The following is an 18,141-nucleotide window of genomic DNA, read 5'->3' as shown; positions in this document are numbered from 1 at the left end:
ATACATCTAAAAGCTGTGTATTGTACGAGTACGAATACGAGTGCATACGAGTAGAATTGTTGATGAAACTGAACGAGTATGTAATTGTAAGCATTTTTGTTAAGTAGAAGTATTTTGATAAGTGTCTTGAAGTCTTTCAAAAATGTATGAATACATATTAAAACACTACATGTATATACATTTTAACTGAGTCGTTAAGTCATCGTTAGTCGTTACATGTAAGTGTTGTTTTGAAACCTTTAGGTTAACGATCTTGTTAAATGTTGTTAACCCAATGTTTATAATATCAAATGAGATTTTAAATTATTATATTATCATGATATTATGATGTACGAATATCTCTTAATATGATATATATACATTAAATGTCGTTACAACGATAATCGTTACATATATGTCTCGTTTCAAAACATGAAGTTAGTAGTCTTATTTTTACATATGTAGTTCATTATTAATATACTTAATGATATATTTACTTATCATTTAACATAATTAACCAAGTGTATAAATATCTTAATATGATTCATATGTACCTAGTAAGACGTTGTTATAACGATAATCGTTATATATATCGTTTTCGAGTTTCTTAAATTCATAGTCTCATTTTTATGTATATAACTCATTGTTAAAATACCTAATGAGATACATACTTATAATATAATCATGTTAACTATATATATAACCATATATATGTCATCGTATAGTTTTTACAAGTTTTAACATTCGTGAATCACCGGTCAACTTGGGTGGTCAATTGTCTATATGAAACCTATTTCAATTAATCAAGTCTTAACAAGTTTGATTGCTTAACATGTTGAAAACACTTAATCATGTAAATAACAATTTCATTTAATATATATATAAACATGGAAAAGTTCAGGTCACTACATCTAGCTTTAAAGGATCTTGGATGGCTTGAAAGTTCTTGAAGTAGAATCATGACACGAAAACAAGTTCAGTAAGATTTCCACTCGAAATAAGATTGTTATAGTTATAGAAATTGAATCAAAGTTTGAATATGAGTATTACCTTATATTAGAAAGATATCTTACTGTAAATAAGAAAGATTTCTTGAGGTTGGATGATCACTCTACAAGATTGGAAGTAAGCTAGCAAACTTGGAAGTATTCTTGATTTTATGAAACTAGAACTTGTAGAATTTATGAAGAACACTTAGAACTTGAAGATAGAACTTGAGAGAGATTAATTATATGAATAAAATTGAAGAATGAAAGTGTTTGTAGGTGTTTTTGGTAGTTGGTGTATGGATTAGATATAAAGGATATGTAATTTTGTTTTCATGTAAATAAGTCATGAATGATTACTCATATTTTTGTAATTTTATGAGATATTTCATGCTAGTTGCCAAATGATAGTTCCAACATGTGTTAGGTGACTCACATGGGCTGCTAAGAGCTGATCATTAGAGTGTATATACCAATAGTACATACATCTAAAAGTTGTGTATTGTACGAGTACGAATACGGGTGCATACGAGTAGAATTGTTGATGAAACTGAACGAGGATGTAATTGTAAGCATTTTTGTTAAGTAGAAGTATTTTGATAAGTTTCTTGAAGGCTTTCAAAAGTGTATGAATACATATTAAAACACTACATGTATATACATTTTAACTGAGTCGTTAAGTCATCGTTAGTCGTTACATGTAAGTGTTGTTTTGAAACCTTTAGGTTAACGATCTTGTTAAATGTTGTTAACCCAATGTTTATAATATCAAATGAGATTTTAAATTATTATATTATCATGATATTATGATGTACGAATATCTCTTAATATGATATATATACATTAAATGTCGTTACAACGATAATCGTTACATATATGTCTCGTTTCAAAATCATTAAGTTAGTAGTCTTGTTTTTACATATGTAGTTCATTGTTAATAAACTTAATTATATGTTTACTTATCATAATATCATGTTAACTATATATATAACCATATATATGTCATCATATAGTTTTTACAAGTTTTAACGTTCGTGAATTACCGGTCAACTTGAGTGGTCAATTGTCTATATGAAACCTATTTCAATTAATCAAGTCTTAACAAGTTTGATTGCTTAACATGTTGGAAACACTTAATCATGTAAATAACAATTTCATTTAATATATATATATATAAACATGGAAAAGTTCGGGTCACTACAGCCAAGTGGTCAGACTTATTCTATCCATGAGAGGATCTGTCTCGTAAAATGGGGAGGACGCCTTGCAAATCAGCTGGATAAGACTGATGAACCAGATCCCCAGAAAGGATAATCTCCTTAAAGATTAAAAATCAGCATTTAAGCCTGATATTACTCAATCTTTGAGATTGACATTAAAGATTGAGAATTACAAACTCATGGAATTCGATGATATCTATACTCGAACTTGATCGAGAAAATGTTTTGAAAAATAAAAACTGATTTGTTTTCAAAGAAATTATTTTCAGTACGTTCATTACTGTTGAACGTAAAATCCTAGGAATTTACCGAAATTCACTAGGTCACCTGAACTAAATCGGGTGTCAACCGTACGAACGGTGGTTGCATAGCATGGTCGAAGACAGGACCTTGTGCCAGACCAAAAACTTTTAGGGTGATCTTTACTATTTCTCCTACAAGGGATAGTAATTGCATCCGACACGATATTGACCATGATTTTATGCAATGTCTTAAAAGACATCGCCTTAACAGTTTCTTGTTCATCGCTCTCCTTTGCAACCGGACAGTCGTTTGCCGTGAGGTAATATACGGAACAAGTAAACTAGATGTGTGCTTTCCAAACACAGGGTTAGCAGTGGGTACACAAAACCGGAAGTTTTTAGCTTAAAATCAAAAGAAGATACGAAACCCACAACCCACAAAATGTTTATGAAAACTTACATCGGTGATGGGTTAATCCGAAAAACGTGTCTAGTGTAAAAACTAGCATGCATTTTCAAAATACAAAACATTTTCATCAGGTTCCTATTTTCCCTAAGGATCCAAATTTTTCTAAGTCACGTAAGACTTTAACTACGACCCTTAAGTTTCATTAACTTGAAACCTGTTCGTGTTATGAATTGAATTAATGGAATTTGTATCGTGACATGAAAAAGAAATCATTATCATTGTATAAAGTGTGAAAAATAGAGTGTGAAAATAAAGGAGTAAATTGTGTGAAGTGTGATTTTCTATTATCGGAGCAGTTTTAATTCAGTAATTGCTTGGGGACAAGCAATGTTCAAGTGTGGGAATTTTGATATTGCTCAAAATGAACATATATTTAGGTACAATATCAGTCCGAAATAATAAGTTTGTATATGTTTTTATATCACTTTTCTATTGTGATTGTATAAATAAATAAAAGTGAACACGGAGTGCGAAAATGAAGATTAAAGAATATGTCAAGAAAACGCCAAAACACGCAAGGTACAAATTATCATCTAAAAGTGTACAAGTGAAAGAAATGCAAGATACAAGTCAATAAAGCACACAAGATATAAATAAAATTAATAAGTTGGTCTTGGTCTCCACTTATCATGTTGGCTGCTACTTTTGATCTTAAAGAAATAAGAAGAAGAATTTCAATACGGAATTCATGGATGGTTGGGGTATGCACGATGGATTTTACGGAGTATATTATTGGATGCTCAATAGAACTGAACATATATATAATTCAAGTGGTCAGACAAATGCTCACCAACTCAAGGCACAATCATATATTCAATTCAAAAATTGATATTTAAATGAAGATGAGTACGTATATGGTTGGGGATACATCTCACAAATCACAACCCATAACTCATAATTCTTTATATATTAAGAATAATTACTTTGTACTTTTGAGTTGGATAAAAGTCATAGATGCATATGGGAGGAGACAACTCACAAACACCAATCATTATTATAATCTTGCTTTATGTGATATAAGAAGATAGAGGAGGAGTCAGAGAGAGCTGAGAAGTGGTGTAGTTACGGAGTACTTCTATTTTCAATTTCTATTTCACTTCTAGTAATTAGTAGTTTGGGTATTGTAAAAAGATTATCGCACGGGTGATTTTCTATCAAGTTTCTACCGCATCGAAATAATGGAAGCTAAGAACTTTTCTGTAAGTGTTATTTATTCTTTTACCATGTCTAGTAACTAATTTAATATTATGCTTATTTAACCAAAGTAGTTATTATGTTTGACTAAAAATAGGAAATGGGTTAATCTAAATTTGTACAACGATTAATATTTAGATAAAGAACGACCTTAAGGGAAATTGGGGTTTTTACTATTAATGGGTATGGTAAAATAATTACGTGACAACTTGTTAAATTACCACTACTTATAATTTACTATATGTATAAATAATCACATACGTTGACCGGACACGGAAGACGGGTTATTTATATATGGTATATTATTCATTGAAACGGACATGTGAATGGATTAATGGTTAAAAGACTAGTTAAAATTAAGGTGGGTTACATTCAGTGACAACTGGTGTAATTATTGATATACGTGACAACCGCGCCAAACCATCTAAATAGTAATTAGTTAGAATATTTAACTGTGGTTACAAGATAGAATGAGGAGGACACTCGCATTTGATGCTTGTAATTATAGGACTGCGCTAGACAACTCCAGGTGGACATATTAAATATTCTACGGGTGCAAGGAAAATTAACCCAGGGTAAAAAAAAAAGTAAAAAAGTAAAAGTCAAACATTATAACTACGGAAGTTAAATAAGCATAATACTCTTTTTATTGTATTTTCATCTCGTTTAGTTAAAGTAATATTTATTTACCGCAGTAATTTTTATTTACTTCATTGCTATAATCTAGTTTAAATTTATTATCTTGTGGTTTAAATTAAAAAGAAAAGCTAAAAAGACAATCCGGTCATTAAACGGTAAATCCCCCAAAGTTACTAAAATTAATATAAATTACTAACTCTAACTTAATTACTTAATTTACCTAGTTAACCCTAGTAGAGCACCCAATAAAAGTGTCCACGGATCGACCTCCCGGACTTTACCTTAGCTATATTACTACACGATAGGTATACTTGCCTATTGTGTTTTAGTTTAATTTAGGTAATTTCCTGTAGTAAATAATATAAAACTGATAACTATTTCGTACACCACTAAAACGCACATCAATATATTCAGAAATATTGTGGATATTTATAATGAAAGATACGATGATATCTTATGTTTTTATAATCAAATTGTGATGAAGAAATTAATTCACAATAATTTAGAATAACTAAGGAGCAAGGTATTCGCTAAAGATTTCATCAGAACAGAATCATCAGGATTCTTTATGTACAAGTTTACTCCTTGTGATTTGTTCATAGTCTCCTTCATGGTTTGCTCAATTCATTTTTTATTTTTTTTGTATCAAAATCTTTGAGCTTTTTCAACACTCCACTCTTTATCATCAAACTTTTGACTGTTAAGGCAGTCTTCAGTTTTCACTGCTTTATCAGCTTTTTCAAAACTCAGAAAACTGATTCATAGGCGAAAGTGCTTTTCAGAAATTCAGAATTGAAGTTCGTAAATTCAGGAGATAGAAGTTATATATATATATATATATATATATATATATATATATATATATATATATATATATATATATATATATATATATATATATATATAATTATTATCGTAGAATCGCTGAGAAATCCGAGATTATCGATTGATGCCTCTTGGTATTTGGTATGGTAATTATCGTTACAAGATGCCGATGAGTTCATGATAAGACTTCAATAGATAAATATAGTGATTTGTCGTAGAGATTTAAGCCAAGGAGCAACGAGGTTGCTGGTACGTCTGCTGGTAATATGATGGAATATAAAAGGTTCCCCTGTAACAATAAAAGAGCAGGCATATATATCAAGGTTATAATAAGGTTGTTTCGAATGAAAAGTCGAAGTTGACTTGATGGAGCTGTGACAAAACTGGCTATCTCGAACAGGAGTTGCAAAGTTATTTTCGGTAACAATAACGCTAAAGGAATTAGCACAGCTACGTGTTAAATGTTTACTCAGGTTCCGAGTGTTTTCGGGTGCATAACTGTATGCATCAATCTTTCCTTCCGTAGATGAAGTGCGGTTGGTTCATCCTCTCGATTCAGGTGTTTTCAAGAATCATGAAAGGTTTGAACGCAGATTGTAATCGTCAAGATACAAATGAGGTTTAAGATGAAATCAAGTCGCATATGTTATAAATCAATATTTTAATTCATTTTAATTGTCCAATGTTATTAGTTCACAGTTAGTAGTCCACAATTAATAGTTCAACAATTCATATATAGTATAATATATAATATTCGAATTAATTGATACGTGTCGTGACCCATTATATACATGTCTCAGACTCGATCACAACTCAAAGTATATATATTATTTAAGAATCAACCTCAACCCTGTATAGCGAACTCGAGCATTACAGCATATAGAGTGTCTATGGTTATTCCAAATAATATATATATAGATGACGTCGATATGATATGTCAAAACATTGTATACGTGTCCCGATAAAGTGCGTAAAATAAATAACAGAAATTAAATGATGATAAATAAAATTGCGAGAATTAAAATTGCGATAAATAAATTGCGATAAATAAATGTAATAAGGAATTTAACAGTTAGCTAGGAACAGTTAGCTAGGATTCTGTTAGCGTAGATTCTTAACAAAATTTCTCATAATTAATTTGTTTGTTTCTAACAAATTTTATTTTGTCAAATGTTTTCTTCATTATGCCACTTGTTGGATTCTGATAGGTCAAAATCCAAATATGAAATTGAATGAAAATGGTTATTCTGCGGTTGTAACGACCCGGATTTTTCCGATCGTTTTGTAACGACCCGACCAAAACCGTTATTGACGGCGCCGTTAACTTAGGTCCCGTTGCGTGGTCGTAGTCCCTATATGAGACTCGTTTGACCAAAATTATGTCGCATTCATTTGAAAGGTACAAGACTTGCAAGTTTAGTTTACAAAACCGTTCGACAACAAGTCTAAGTTTACAAAAGTCATAAAGTATAAATGAAATAACTTACGACATAATATAAGTTGAAAAACACAGTTGCTATAAATAGCGTAAGTATGTAAACAAAAGTTTGAATCCAAAAGTGCTATCCCTAGCGTATGTATGTATGTATGCTTGACCCCAAGCAAGAAATCAGAGTGTATGCATGTATGCTCGACTCCAAGCAAGTATGAGTGTACGCGGAAGCATGTATCAAATAGCCAAGTATGAACCTGAGAAACATATAGAAAACTGTCAACGAAAAACGTTGGTGAAATCATAGGTGTTTGTAAACGTTGTTTTTGAACCACAAGATTTAGTATTCCCATAGAACCCAATTATCAAGACTTAACGTTTCCTTCCATAGAACCCCATCACAATAGTTTTAGAACATACACTGTTTCTCGAAAATATATTTCATCCGTAGACGGTAGCGAACCGTTCGTAATGAGGGTTTGTCAAACCCGTATGGCCACACAAAATAAGTTCTCGCTTACACCCTGCAAGTGTAACTAATGATAATCGAATTGAGGATTTTTGTTCTAACTCGCTGTGGAATGTTTGTTTTCCTTGTACTTGTGTTCAAAGTATAAAAGCAAGTAGTACAAAATGTAACAAAGTATATGTTTCTCAGCCCACAATTTAAAAGTATAAAAAGTTGTTGAAAAAGTGGGACTATGATCTCACCTCGAGTGCACGAGTATAAAAGTACTTCACAAAGTAACGTATGCATGAAAGTTGCTTAGCCTTGACCTAAACAAATAAGTTGTATCAATTAACCGGTTACGACACAAGGTCGGGTGAAATGTGTTCAATTAGTCCTATGGCTCGTTACGACTCGATTATGTAGCATGTGAATCACGTTGTCAAGTTTCATGCAAGAATCAAGTATAAAATAAGATTAGAACGATTGCATAAGTGTTTTGTTAAGTTTGACTAAAAGTCAAACTTGGTCAAAGTCAACGAAAAAGTCAATGGGGTCGGGTCGGGTCGGGTCCCGAACTATTTTCATGAGCTTAGAAATCATATATGAGCATGTTGTCCAAGTTTCATGTTGATCGGGGGTGTGTAGCATAGCAAACATTATTCAAAAATCGACAAAATTGGACAGGCCACTTTGGCGCGCCGCGCGGGGATGGGGCGCGCCGCGCCACCATCTGGGCAGACACTTTTCTGTTTTTCACAAGTATGCACGAGCTAAAACCAAATAACCACATCTTATGATCCGCAAACAATTAGAACATGTATCTTATATCATCGGAAAGGTAATTTGACGAGGAAAACACCTAGACACATTTCATCAAGCAATTCAACACTTACAACAACCCAAAACCGCATTAAACGTTCATAATCAAAGTTTCAAGTTCTAAAAACGCATTTCATGATTCGGGCAACCAATTTACATGTATGATATGCCGTTTTGAAGGTAATCAAGCATACATTACTACTAAACACTAACAATTAACATTTCATGGCATTCAAGCATCAAAAGTTCATGTCAAGAACTATCAAACCCTAGTCAAACATCACAAAATCCTTAATCGGGTTTTTGAAGTTTTCTTAATCAACCTACACATCAAAATGTAGCTAATGATACTAGTAACACAATTAAAACATGAACTTTAACAATTAAACAACTTTTAATCATCCAAAATCAAAGATTAAGCTAACCCACTTCAAAAGTTCAAACTAGTTACTCAAATCAACAAATCGAGCAAACAAAACATATATTCATGCTAGACACGAGCCATAGACACTAACTAACACAATTTCAAGTCAAAAACACGAATTTATAGAAATCTAGAGTTTTAGAAATGTTACCCAAAATCGGTGTAGTTAGTATCAAATCGTAGAGAATGATGAGAGGATCAAGAATATGTAGTCGAATTTATTGTGAGCTTCCAAGATTGAATTTAGATGATGAATGAATGGAATGGGTTTATGTGTGTGTTCTTGAGATGGAGAGAAAAGAGATGAGGGAGATGATGGAATGAATGAATGGTAGAAAAATGGGTTGACTAGTTGACCTAGTCAACTAGTTTGCCCATTTGGCAACTCCGGTCCCTCGAGTTTCAAAGCGGGTGCGGGATTTAACCGATCGAATACTTTTAAAACGCAAGTTAACGAGAGATGTTGTAATCGAGTAACGGGATTATCAAGAACATTAGTTAACGAAGTGTACGAATATAGGTGACGAAAGATGTTATTAAAAAAAAAGACGGTATTAAAATAAATTTAACGGAAAAACGCGGGATGTTACATTATCCACACCTCAAAAGAAATTTCGTCCCGAAATTTAGTTGGAAGTAGTAGTTGTTGAATCTTCCTCGAGATCTTGTGTTGCCAATTCTACGAGTGAGGGAGGAATACGTTCTAGGGTATTTCAACGAACTTTGACGGTCGGGGTTTAACGTCGTCTTAAAGTTTGGGTTCACAATTCATGGTTTCAACTGGTCCTCCTAGGAATGAAGTTTATCGTCGATAGTAAGCTTATCGAAAAGGAATAACAAGTTCTTGTTTCGCAAGACACTTCTGTAAGTTGATTCATAGAATGTAGGATGAACGGAGACTCAAACGTGTCGGAAAATCTAAACGGCTAGTAACGGGTTCAAAACGCCCCCGGATTCTAAAAGGTTTTGTGTATCGCAGATTTAGCTTTCTATGTTTCCCGAAACGGATTGCACCTTCTCAAGGTGCGACTTTTAACGTTACGCGGTTGCCCACTTGGAATTCGAGAGGTTCACGTCTAACATCGGCATAGTTCTTTTGGCGACTACGATCCGCCTTGAGCCTTTCTTGGAATTGAAAAATTTTCGGGTTGTTTCATGAATGATTTCGGGTCCGGTGGTTCGCTTGTCACCTACTTCGGTTCAACAATTTAAGAAAACGACAATTACGGCTATACGGGTCATCGAAAAGTGTGACGTTAATACTCGAATGAAAATTATTGTAGTAAGAGAATTCGGCTAAAGGCAACTACTTTTCTCAAGTAAATTGAAGTTGATAACGCAAATTCGTTTTATGGTTTCCAAGGTTTGAATCGTATGTTTGCTCGGTCCGTCGGGTTGTGGTTGATGTGTTGTACTCATGTTTAAACGTGGTCCCAAGGCTTTTCGAAAAGCACTCCGAAATCTAGAAGTGAAACGAGGATTTCGATCCGAAATGAGGTACAGTTCTGTAAGGTATATTCGAACAAGTTTGTTAGGACTTGAAAATGTTTGTTAGAACAAGTTTCTGTTTCTCGAGAATTTCACGCCGCGAAAGATTTATAGGTTTCCGAAAACGTTCGTTAGGACTATTCACCCTCGTGGCGAATACTAGTATAACGTGAAGAGTCTCTCCCTCCATTGAGAATTTAGATAAAATATTTTCCTTAAACGGAAGTACGAGTGTAATACGAGAGAAATTTCCGCCTCGATGTGGGCATACCAAGCATTTTGTAGTTCGTCCATAAAAACTATAAGAAAACGAGATAGTACACACGTGTAACATATGTTTGAAGTCGGAAGAATTTGTCATTCATTCGGAAGCATAAATATGGTTCGATAATAATCGAAGATGTGTCCCGGGTATGGTTGTTATCAATATTCTCAGAGTTTTCGGATATCCCAAACAAGAAAAATAAAGTCATGTACATGGCTCATGGTGGTGTTTAGGTTGATCGAGTCTAACCACCATCACGTGTCACTAGAACTTTGGTATGTCTTACCGTAATATAACTACGTTGATCAAATGACGTTATATTACGCTAACTCATACCTCCATTCCCACATCACTCCATAGAATCAAGTTCGTGTAATCGTGAAAATTTAAAATAAACAAAGTGTAACGACGTCTCTAACGTGACTCGTATTGAATCGAAAGAATTAGTGCAACTATAAAGAAGCGTTCCCCGAGGGAAGTGTATAAATGATTGTTCACGTCAATGTGGTTCGAGTCAGACAATAAGGTATTCAGGTATGAAAAGAGTAACGAGTCATGATAACGAGTAGCACGCAACCGTAGTGATAAATGTTGATGACGATACTCACCTAGAGTAGTGATGGTAGTAACACCAAAAAGTAGATAGTAAGAAACACCAGTGGGAAACCGATAGTAAGTTGAAATGGTGGCAAATAACAATCCGGGAGACAGAGTTCCCGAACAAGTGTGACTAATGAAGTCGTCGTCATCCATACGTGTATGAATCATGAATTTACGTGTGTTACCAAAAAGTGGCGGAATACGAGTTCGTAAGATGAAAACTTGGTACCATTAAGAAGTTTGCCTAAGAATGACTCAAGTATAATGCACAAGTAGTCAAGTAAGTGCTATCTATAGCAAATGTATGTCAGAATGCAATGGTTAACTATCCGGTTGTAGTCTAGATTCACTAATGCGTCCTAACGACTCTGTCAGACACACTAATGCATATCCTAGTTCCCTACAACCAACGCTCTGATACCACTTGTAACGACCCGACCAAAACCGTTATTGACGGCGCCGTTAACTTAGGTCCCGTTGCGTGGTCGTAGTCCCTATATGAGACTCGTTTGACCAAAAATATGTCGCATTCATTTGAAAGGTACAAGACTTGCAAGTTTAGTTTACAAAACCGTTTGACAACAAGTCTAAGTTTACAAAAGTCATAAAGTATAAATGAAATAACTTGCGACATAATATAAGTTGAAAAACACAGTTGCTATAAATAGCGTAAGTATGTAAACAAAAGTTTGAATCCAAAAGTGCTATCCCTAGCGTATGTATGTATGTATGCTTGACCCCAAGCAAGAAATCAGAGTGTATGCATGTATGCTCGACTCCAAGCAAGTATGAGTGTACGCGGAAGCATGTATCAAATAGCCAAGTATGAACCTGAGAAACATATAGAAAACTGTCAACGAAAAACGTTGGTGAAATCATAGGTGTTTGTAAACGTTGTTTTTGAACCACAAGATTTAGTATTCCCATAGTTGATTATCAAAATCGTTTGCATTCCAAAAGTATTGTTCGCGAGCACCCAATTATCAAGACTTAACGTTTCCTTCCATAGAACCCCATCACAATAGTGTTAGAACATACACTATTTCTCGAAAATATATTTCATCCGTAGACGGTAGCGAACCGTCCGTAATGAGGGTTTGTCAAACCCGTATGGCCACACAATATAAGTTCTCGCTTACACCCTGCAAGTGTAACTAATGATAATCGAATTGAGGATTTTTGTTCTAACTCGCTGTGGAATGTTTGTTTTCCTTGTACTTGTGTTCAAAGTATAAAAGCAAGTAGTACAAAATGTAACAAAGTATATGTTTCTCAGCCCACAATTTAAAAGTATAAAAAGTTGTTGAAAAAGTGGGACTATGATCTCACCTCGAGTGCACGAGTATAAAAGTACTTCACAAAGTAACGTATGCATGAAAGTTGCTTAGCCTTGACCTAAACAAATAAGTTGTATCAATTAACCGGTTACGACACAAGGTCGGGTGAAATGTGTTCAATTAGTCCTATGGCTCGTTACGACTCGATTATGTAGCATGTGAATCACGTTGTCAAGTTTCATGCAAGAATCAAGTATAAAATAAGATTAGAACGATTGCATAAGTGTTTTGTTAAGTTTGACTAAAAGTCAAACTTGGTCAAAGTCAACGAAAAAGTCAATGGGGTCGGGTCGGGTCCCGAACTATTTTCATGAGCTTAGAAATCATATATGAGCATGTTGTCCAAGTTTCATGTTGATCGGGGGTGTGTAGCATAGCAAACATTATTCAAAAATCGACAAAATTGGACAGGCCACTTTGGCGCGCCGCGCGGGGATGGGGCGCGCCGCGCCACCATCTGGGCAGACACTTTTCTGTTTTTCACAAGTATGCACGAGCTAAAACCAAATAACCACATCTTATGATCCGCAAACAATTAGAACATGTATCTTATATCATCGGAAAGGTAATTTGACGAGGAAAACACCTAGACACATTTCATCAAGCAATTCAACACTTACAACAACCCAAAACCGCATTAAACGTTCATAATCAAAGTTTCAAGTTCTAAAAACGCATTTCATGATTCGGGCAACCAATTTACATGTATGATATGCCGTTTTGAAGGTAATCAAGCATACATTACTACTAAACACTAACAATTAACATTTCATGGCATTCAAGCATCAAAAGTTCATGTCAAGAACTATCAAACCCTAGTCAAACATCACAAAATCCTTAATCGGGTTTTTGAAGTTTTCTTAATCAACCTACACATCAAAATGTAGCTAATGATACTAGTAACACAATTAAAACATGAACTTTAACAATTAAACAACTTTTAATCATCCAAAATCAAAGATTAAGCTAACCCACTTCAAAAGTTCAAACTAGTTACTCAAATCAACAAATCGAGCAAACAAAACATATATTCATGCTAGACACGAGCCATAGACACTAACTAACACAATTTCAAGTCAAAAACACGAATTTATAGAAATCTAGAGTTTTAGAAATGTTACCCAAAATTGGTGTAGTTAGTATCAAATCGTAGAGAATGATGAGAGGATCAAGAATATGTAGTCGAATTTATTGTGAGCTTCCAAGATTGAATTTAGATGATGAATGAATGGAATGGGTTTATGTGTGTGTTCTTGAGATGGAGAGAAAAGAGATGAGGGAGATGATGGAATGAATGAATGGTGGAAAAATGGGTTGACTAGTTGACCTAGTCAACTAGTTTGCCCATTTGGCAACTCCGGTCCCTCGAGTTTCAAAGCGGGTGCGGGATTTAACCGATCGAATACTTTTAAAACGCAAGTTAACGAGAGATGTTGTAATCGAGTAACGGGATTATCAAGAACATTAGTTAACGAAGTGTACGAATATAGGTGACGAAAGATGTTATTAAAAAAAAAGACGGTATTAAAATAAATTTAACGGAAAAACGCGGGATGTTACACGTTTTACACTTATAAGATTAATATTTACATAAATTAAACCTTACCAACATGATAAGCAATCTAAATTGTTGAGACTTATGTTTTTGAAAAGAGTTTTACACAACGTTTGACCGTCCAATTTGACCGATGATATCACGAACTATATAACATACGATAATTATACGTTTGTGTATATATATGTATTTTTATATATTTAACATGATCTAAGAATGTTTTAACATCTCATTGTGTACTAATAACAATGAGTTATAAGTATATTTGGAGACTACTAACTTAAGTTTTCAAAACGATAACTATATGTGACGTTCTTCGACTTAAATACTTAAAACTTATAATGCTTATACATGTATCGTATAGATATGTATTTTATCACTTTTAAAGGATTTATATACATAAAATAATATAAGTATATTTACAAAAGATAGCTATATTTGAATCCTCGTTCCGTTTTCTCAAGATTTTTATACGTATATCTAGGGTATATGTACCCGTATCATACCCAGCTTCTATACATATTTACTATTGGTATATACACATCACAATCACTTTATTAGCAGCCATGAGTCAGCCAATTTTGGATCTTAGCATGCATGATTAATCAATTTGGCATATTACAAGACTTTTGCACAATATTACAAATTTATACATCTTTTCACCACCATTTATACTCCATTCCATTTTCATTTTTACTACACATTTTCTCTAACCAAAAACACACTCTTAGGAACCTTAAGTGTTCTTCACAATCTCATCAAATAACCATGAAGATCTAGCTTCAAAAACAACCCTTAATCATCATAAGAAAATCCATTCAAGAACACTTCAAAAATCCTTCCAAGTAAACAAGTTTACTTCCAACCTTTCAATCCAACTCCACCACTCTTTTGATTCTAGGATTTTTCTCATCTCTTATAGTAACTTTGTCCAAGTAACTTGAGGTAGTAACCTTATTCATAATCTTATTCAATTCATATTCATATAGCTATCTTATTTTGTGGTATAAAATTTTAACAACAAGAACATAGTTTGAATGATTTCAAACTTGTTCGCAAACTAAATAGATCCTTCTAACTTGACTTTTAAAACACTTCAAGACCTGTAATATATCATAATGATATGCTAACTTAACAAGATATAATTTGGTTTTACAAAGAACACCTTAAAAACTGAATCTACGTCGTCGGAGTGCAACCGAGGGCTGTTTTGGGTTGGATAATTAAAAACCATCTTAAGCTTTGAATTGGAAGTTCATATTCTGGAAAAATGATATTCCTTATGAATATGTTAACACATAAAAATTTCATGGTTTAACTCAAAGTGTAAGTATTTTTAGAAAAATGATCATTAAATGTTGTTTTTATGATGGAAAATGATCACTTTCATAAGTTTCACCAAAGTTTGACCTATAACCTGTGATTTCGAATACAACCTAAGGTATTTTCAGTTCATATTCTTAAAATTTGACTCGATCCAAGGAAGTGGCAAGTTGAACCAACAAAAACGGAGTTGTAATGAAGAAACTACGACTAAAACAAGATCGGGTATGCGAAGCTAGTTTAGCTACGAAAATATTTGGAGAAAAATTAAATTAATCATATATTTCTAATTAATATGGTATTTCATATATATTTACTTATGATTTGATTTTATATATTTCAGGACCACCCGTAAACAACACGAGAAGATTAATCATAAGACCTCAGGATTGTACGCAACACGTCATTTGACAACACGGTACTTTATGTACGCAACACGTCATTTGACAACATGGTACCATGGGTCAAGATTAATTCTGATCAATACGAATACTATGGGGTCTTTATTTATTTTATTGAGCAACTAATTGTGGACCACTAACATCGGACTGCTAACTACGGACTAAGAAAATATTAAAAGTATTAAAAGTATATATATATATATATATATATATATATATATATATATATATATATATATATATATATATATATATATATATAACGATTACTTAAAAAGAAAATATGTTGATATATTATATATATGGTTAGGTTCGTGATATCTATCGGAGACCAAGTCGTGATAAATACCTTCAAGGCAAAAGTGAGTATATAGTCCCACTTTTAAACTCTAAATATTTCGGGATGAGAATACATGCATTTTATGATTTACGTTATGGACACAAGTGATTAAAAATATATATTCTACGTTGAGTTGTACCACTGGCATACTTCCCTGTAACTTGGTAACTACTATTTACATGAGGTATTGTAAACGCGAATCCTGTTGATAGATCTATCGGGCCTGACAACCCCAATCGGACTGGACGACCAGTATTCAACGGTTGCACAGTACTTCGTTTTGGTGACTACACTTGGTACGGTGTAGTAAGAGTTCATAATGAAGGGAATATGCGACGTTGATTAAATGTTAAGTATGGTTATCAAGTGCTCAACAACTTAGAATATTTTTATTAGAACGTTTATATATGAAATCTTGTGGTCTATATTTATAACGCTGCCGGCATTAAACCTATATCTCACCAACTTTATGTTGACGTTTTAAGCATGTTTATTCTCAGGTGATAACTAAAAGCTTCGGCTGCAACATGTTGAATTTAAGCAAGATCTTGAGTATGCATATTTGTGTCAAAAATAAAACTGCATATCGGAGGATTTGTAATGTAAAATATGTTGGAAGTCGTATTGTTATTATCACATGTAAAGTTTGTAAGTCTAAGATTATCGCTAAACGATAATCATTATTAAGTTGTTTAAACCTTGTATTTGTAATAAAAGCTATGGTTTGTATTGTAAAAACGAATGCAGTTTTTGAAAAATGTCGCATATAGAGGTCAATACCTCGCGATGAAATCATATGTTATTGTATTCGTCCTTATGTTTAAGGTTGGGTTATGACATGTGGTATCAGAGCGTTGGTCTTAGAGAACCAGCAAATTTGCATTAGTGTGTCTTATCGAGTTTGTTAGGATGCATTAGTGAGTCTGGACTTTGACCGTGTTTGATTTCGAAAACTATTGCTTATCCTTGTTGGTTAAAAATTAATATGTAAATATTATGTGGTATTAACATGCTAGTTGTTATGTGATAGATGTCTGGCTTAGAACTTATTATCACATTCAGTGACTCCGAACCAGAATCTTCAGATGGTGTTCCAGTCATTAACCTATCCGATGATGAAAACGACACCTTTGGGGAAGACTCACAAGTTCCGGATGAATCAATTGAAGAGGAACCAGAAAGTGATCCTGAAGAGGAAGAAATACAGGAAATTACGAAAGACAAGTTCGAACGAGGAAAGAAACGAAAGGCTACTGAAATGGAAAATCCAAATCCCGAGTCTAGAGAGGATGTTGTGGCACCAACTCCACCAGATACTTCCACACCTATTCCCGCTATTCCTATTAGTCCTACCCCGACATCCAGTTCTTCGGTTCCTCCGCCAAAACGCAGGGAGACAACCAAGATAACCTTTAAGCGATTTCTTTGAACACAAACGCTTTGGGTTAAATGATGCGCTGTTGTTTTAAACCATGGGATCATATAATGTTTTGTATAATATTACTAGTGTGGTTTGCTTAATGTTTGATGTAAGATAAGCATATGTAAAATGGTGAAGTGTGAAATGCAATAATTTTCCATGGTTAAGTATTATTTGGGTGGTAGTAATTGATTTTTGTACTAAGCTATTAAGTATGAACTTTAACGGGTAGGTACTACCCTAGATATAATTATAAAACGCTAATAAGAAGAAAAGGCTTTTATAATAATAACTGGTTCATATTATTAATAAGCTATGATGTACTGTAAATACATACTACATCTATAATATTCCATGTGAATAATTATTTTTTTTCATTCTTGTTGAAGATTATGGCGCGATTGAACCGAATGACGGAACAAGAAATCCAGGAACTCATCAATCAGCGAGTGAACGACAGAATGTTATGGGTCGAGGCTGCAAGAGGTGCTGCAGTTAACCCAAATCCTTGTGTGGGGTGCACTTACAAAACTTTTCAAGGTTGCAAGCCCTCATCATTCAGTGGAACAGAAGGACCGGTTGGTTTAACCCGGTGGATCGAAAAGATTGAGTCTGTGTTTAAAATCAGTGGTTGTATTGAGAAGGACATGACCAAGTATGCAACGTGCACCCTACAAGATAGTGCACTCACGTGGTGGAAAAACTATGTGAAGGCCGTAGGAGGAGATGTAG

The sequence above is a fragment of the Rutidosis leptorrhynchoides genome, chromosome 11 (assembly GCF_046630445.1).
Source record: "Rutidosis leptorrhynchoides isolate AG116_Rl617_1_P2 chromosome 11, CSIRO_AGI_Rlap_v1, whole genome shotgun sequence".
Classification (NCBI taxonomy): Eukaryota; Viridiplantae; Streptophyta; class Magnoliopsida; order Asterales; family Asteraceae; genus Rutidosis; species Rutidosis leptorrhynchoides.
Note: the sequence above shows the minus strand (reverse complement) of the source record.